Here is a 6,000-nt window from a genome sequence, read left to right as displayed (position 1 = left end):
AAGACCAGGTAATCACAGTGTGATGATATAAACGGTAATAGCACACTCTTATCAGCCAATCAGATTCGAGGACCAGAAATAATTGTATAAATATTATACATATAAGTTTTGACTATAGTTTTAGTTAACAATGACGATTAGTGAAATCATGGGACCTGTTATTTAAAAGTGACCACCAGCGACACCACACTGAACTGTAATAATAACTGTTTTCAAACAGGTTTCCCTCTGTCTGATATTGGAGGGAAAAATAAGATGAATTGCTGTCATATAAAGAGGATGAACCTGAAACAGATGCACACTGCAGTTCCCTACAGATTCAGGTCTGGGTTAAAGATCGCTGACCGCAGCGCTCACATTGACCATAAACGTGAAACGGTGGCGGGAGAAAGATGACATCATCCCGAATGTAAATCAATGGCAGGGACCGTAATAAGCACAGTAAAAAATGAAAGGCGAACAGAACCAGGTCACTGAGCAAACACACACAAACAGACTAAACAATCAGAGACGTTTCTAAAGCAAAGCAACCCATTTAAATTAAACAGAAGTGAAAATCATGAAAAATGCAAACATCCAATCTCGCAATATTTCACTTTTTGTCGTGCTGTGTGACAGAAGCATGTCATTGAGTGCTCGGCCTCTAATGTTCATCCATGCATCACTGTCTGAAACTAATGCACCAGCAACCTGCTCTGAAACTACTTTCTGCTCTGGATACTCACAGACTGACTGTTCTTCAGCAGCCCCGCAAACCTCAGTTTCCTCAGGGCACCTCCATGTTCAGCCATTCACATTCAACTGGTGAACCGCACCGCAGCCCGAGTCTCTCTTCACCGCATCGCTGAACGCATCCACAACCGCAATCCCAATGAAAGAACGGAGAGAGATGGAGGAGGAGGTCTCTCTATCTCTTTATCTCTCCTCTCCTACAGAGCGGCGAAGAAATAATCTATGATTCTCCCGGAGAAAAAGACTGAATGCTAATCAAGCAGAGCTGGAGGAGAGTTTGGACAGGAGGGAGACGGGTGATGGAGGGAGGAGCTGGAGGTGCGGAGCGAGTGAGGGAGTGAGTGAGTGAATGAGCAAATCAGCTGCGCACCTTTCTGACATCAGGGTACTGCTGCATTTCTCATTCACATTCAGCTTTAAACAACCTCACTGTGCCACAAGCAGTACTACAGACTGGGGCTGGGTATATGGCAGAAAATCTTTTTTTGACCAATTCAAGATCTCAGTTTTGAGTTATTATCATTATTATTTGTCATTTAACTAATCAATATATCTACAACATGATTTAAGTGACGTTTTCTTTACTAACTATCTAGTTAAAGAAAGCTCTATTCCATGTGCACTACACATCAAGTTGTCAACATCGTGTAAATGTTAAACAGATGACTTGTGAAATATCTCTGCAGAAAAAAATGCATGTAATATGAAGGTAATGCAAGAAAAACACACACACAAAAAAGTTTAAATAAGTCAAGTTCGCAACTTTTCATTTTCCGTCGGTCTAAGTACACATTGTGACTACAGAAGAGTCAAGTTTTAAATAGGAAAAATATAGAAACTATTTGGTAATTTTTGAGCAAGATGCTAATGGTCTAATCAGATTCAATGATCTATGCTAAGCTAAGCTAATAGTGCTACTGCCAGACACGGAGATCGGCTGAATGGATTCGAAACGGTAAAACTCAATTCTTAGAGAATGAAAAAATTAGCATATTTTTTAAAAAGTGGAGTGTTCCTTTAAATACCTCCTTAAATATAAATACTACAAATTCAAATTTGAAATTCAATTTTGTGTTCAGTTTATCTAAATTTAAATTCAGAAACTGTTTTGGAATTCAGTAATTATGAACCTAGTTATAATTACCTGCAAAAACATTAAAAATATAATAATTTATTATTTATTAATACTAATTAATAAGAATGCGTTCAATTGACCAATTCCAAATTCAGTTGATCTATTAATTAACCTATTAATAATAATTAACTATAAACACATTCATAATGAATTCTTAATAAATAATACTTGTAAGTAATTATGAGCCTATCAAAAATAATTACCTATTAAAAACAGTAAAAAAAATAATGATTAATTATTAACAATGAATACTAATTAATAAAGAAGCATTAAACATTAAAATCAGTTGATTTGATTTGGAAATGTACTAATGATTGAACTATTCATAATATTTAACTACAAAAAACATTTAAAATAAGTATTAACTGTTAATAATTAATATCAACAAATAAGTATGCATTAAATTGATTAAAACAAAAATCAAAGTCCAAACAAAAAACTAAATCAGTTCTGAATGGTGCGCAATCCTTGTGGAAAAAGCAGCTTTACCTGCTTGAAATAATATCAATATTATGCAAATTAAAACAGTAATGTGCTTTCACATGAAGCCAGGAGAGATACAGTAGACTATTACTTTACATAATAATATTTGCCGACAGGAGCGTGGGCGAAAAGAGGCTCCTGGACAACCGCATTTAATTTACACAGAACCAAAGTCTGAATCTTAAACATATTTTATCACTATAGTTGATATAGTGCCTCACAAGCTCTGCTGCAGTCTTCAGGAAATGTGAATCTAGTTTACTCTGTGACTCCGGTCAAAGCAGCGCCGCGTATCTGATGTACAACACAAATGCATATTGATAGCCCATCTGTTTTTAAAACCCAAATGTTTTTGCATCTGCATGCGTGTGTGTGTGTGTGTGTTTGGGCTCGAGTGCAAATGGCTGATACCCAGTGAATCATTCCACAGTGGCAGAGCTAAACCTCGCTGAGAGAGAAATCTAATCAGACCGGCTTTAGTAGCAGACTGGCCCGTGACCAGCTGCGCAGATTATGCCCTGTTCCTCTGCTTTCACCGAGCAATCTGCTGTTCCTATTGTTTACATTAATTAAGGAGCCTAGCCATGAATATGCATAACTCAGATGATGTCATGGCTTGAATATTCATGAGGTCAGATGAGTGGACCTTTTGAACCGGGTGATGTTAATTAACACGCTTGATTCATGTTGATAAGTCGTGTGTGTTGAGATGCAGGGTCAGATGCTCCTTCACTGCACCGTTGGGAAGATGCTAATCGATCTTACAAACACAGTCAGGCCCTCAGGACTCGGAGTTGTTGTTCAGCATTAATGAGTGATGTTGACAAACGAATAACACATGGGTGAAAGTTTCAGCTGGTTCAACTGATTCAATTGGCTTTAGTTCAGCAACTATATCACTCTATTGGTCACTGTGTATTCTGAACGATATCTTTAAAAAACATTTTTGAAAAAAGCCTTAATGCTCATTTAGGCTGCATTTATTTAATTAAAAATACAATAAAAAACAGAAAATGTTGAAATATTATTACAATTTAAAATAACTGTTTTCTATTGCAATATATTTTAAAATGTAATTTATTTTTGTGATGCAAAGATTAATTTTTAGCTCCAGTCTTCAGTGTCACATGATCCTTCAGAAATCATTCTAATCTCCTAAATGCTGCTCAAAAACATTTCAGGTTGCTTTACATTATTGTGAAAACCGTGATACATTCAAAAGTTTTGGGTAAGTAAGATTTTAATAGATTAATACATTTAACCTGCAGAGGATGCATTTGATTTATCAAAAGTACCAGTAAAGACATTTATGATGTAAAAAAAGATTTCAAATAAATGCTGCTTAAGAATCTTAAAAAATGATTAATCACTGTTTCCACAAAAAAATATGAAGCAGCACAACTATTATCAACACTGATAATAAAAATGGAATTTACAAATTCAACTTTCTATCGCTTGAATAAAATTACATTTTACAATTCATTAACATATAACAGTTATTTAAATAGCAATAAAAATTCATTATTTTTTATTTATTTTTTTGTTCAAATAAATGCAACCTTAGTGAACAGAAGAGACTTCTTTCAAAAATAAAAAATCTGAATTATTCCAAACATTTGAGCGGAACTCTAAATCACAAATCTATTTGAATTGATTTGTTTGGCAGATGCTTTCATCTAAAGTGACATCGAAGTATATATTTTATAACACATTCCCTGGGAATCAAACCCATGATCTTAGCATTGCTTGCTTCATGCTCTACTGTTTGAGCTGAAGGAATACTATAATATTTACTTTTATTATAGTAAAAGGATAAATTACCATGGTAGCCCTCAACACATCAGACAATTGAAAGCAGCTTGCTACATACCTCAACAGACACTTGTGGTGCCAAAAGTACGATTGATTATAATGGAAGCAATCTCAAAACCTTCTCCGAATTACAGCCAATGTGACCTTTTCTGAGTGAAGATGTTCATGGACAAGCCACTGTCAGTCACAGACAGAGACAGGAAAGCATGTGGTGACACTAAATATGACAAGATGAAGGTGAAAACCACACAAATGCACTGAGCTGTAAAATGACATACTCGCTTAAACAATCAAACCGTGAAATGAGATATGCAGAGCACTTCATAAGAAACATCATGACAGGTTAGGAGGTATGTTTTAAAGTGGGAGGCAAAAAATAATAATAATATGAAATAATAAGTGAGATATTAATGATGCCCACAAACACATAAATGTGGGAGAAAATAAAAAAATAAGCCAGGGTCAAATTTTAAATGGAACTCAAAAGACAAAATATGTTTTGATTAAAAACCACCAAAATTCTTGTTTGTTTGTGCAGCTGGTGCCTCAATCAATCAATAAACTACATATTTCAAATGGAATTCAAAAGAAAAAATATTTTTCTTAAAAAAACAATTATATTGAGGCAGAGATTGAATATTGTCAAAAGGCTGAATAGTTCAGACAGCAGCTGAGTGGAGCCACAGCTGAGGACACCAGTGATTCCAGATGCACGGTCACCACAGTCCTCCAGCTGTCACCAAAGAGGAAAGCGGAAACAATGCAAATGTGTATGGCACATGTCTTCTCCCAGGACAGGATCCAGAGCCACAGAGTGAGACATTCACCCACAAACCCAACCAAGAACACCACCAGGGATCATTGCTCAAGACCATGTGACCTTCTGTGACCCAGAGTCCTGGACACCAGCCGGAGAACCGCTCCAGTACCAACTACTCTCTCAATTCATCGTTTGCTGTAGTGTGTCAGTTTACACGTCCAAACATTTGTTTTGCCATCAATTGTAATAATCCAATGAGATTTTTGTCTGACAACAGCCAGTCTGACTGAGGTTATAAACGGAGAGATTTTTTTATTTTTTATTATTTAATTACTTTTCCCTTGAAAAAGTAAGGGATTACTCTTATTTTTTCTGTAATTGAATTACAGTTACTTCTTATGTAACTGAAAGTAATACTTTATAGACTGTAGAACATGTACATTTTAAAGTGACCAATTCAATTCAAATTCACACTCATGAATTGAACAGGAGGCAGTTGTTGCATGTGTGCATCGCGGCAGAACCATCTGGACGGATGGATTAAGGATGCTCTAAAGTTTCTGGAAAGCTGCCTCTGCACAGCAGATGAAATCTTAACCGTGCATCTCTGTCGAGTCTCCCAAGACCACAGTGCAAAGAAGAAGAACGGCAGAATTTCATCTATTGCAGAAACACCATCTGCCTCTGTCTGCCTTCATCTTCTGAGAGAGAGAAGAAAGAGAGGGGCAGAAATGAAAGAACATAGACATAGATGCTTCCTAACTGCTGCTTCATATCGATACAAGTCCTGAGAGGAGACAGAGATAGGGGTTTGATATCTGAAAACCCCTGCAAACCCTCCACCACTGCATTGATTCAATGATTTACACTAAAGCCTTCTGCTCGCTCTGTTGGGCTTTAAAAGACTATTCAGATTCAGTAACATTATCACACTATTTAATGCATTGACACTTCAGTGCATTCACTTGTTTGTATGTTTTTTTAAACCATGATCATGAATTAAGAAATAGCTCCCACGACTTTTTCATTTGTTCGCTGGTCTTAGTAAATCAAGGCCATGTTGTACAAATTTATTCCC

The 6,000-nt window shown here is 36.1% G+C and overlaps 1 protein-coding gene across 4 annotated transcripts in view; it reads right to left on the bottom strand.

Moving 5' to 3' along the window:
• tanc1b (tetratricopeptide repeat, ankyrin repeat and coiled-coil containing 1b) overlaps positions 1-6,000 on the bottom strand; it is a 160,189-nt gene that overhangs the window by 56,335 nt on the left and 97,854 nt on the right. The window contains exon 1 of one of the 4 annotated variants that reach the window (XM_026271140.1): positions 726-1,017. The exons of the other annotated variants lie outside the window; for them this stretch is intronic. The gene's annotated coding sequence lies outside the window, so the exon portion shown is untranslated. Of the gene's footprint in view, positions 1-725; positions 1,018-6,000 lie in introns of those variants that run through there. 4 annotated transcript variants of the gene reach the window in all.

Source organism: Carassius auratus, chromosome 9, assembly GCF_003368295.1.
Source record: "Carassius auratus strain Wakin chromosome 9, ASM336829v1, whole genome shotgun sequence".
Taxonomy (NCBI): Eukaryota; Metazoa; Chordata; class Actinopteri; order Cypriniformes; family Cyprinidae; genus Carassius; species Carassius auratus.
Note: the sequence above shows the minus strand (reverse complement) of the source record. Positions and strands in the feature narration are given on the sequence as shown.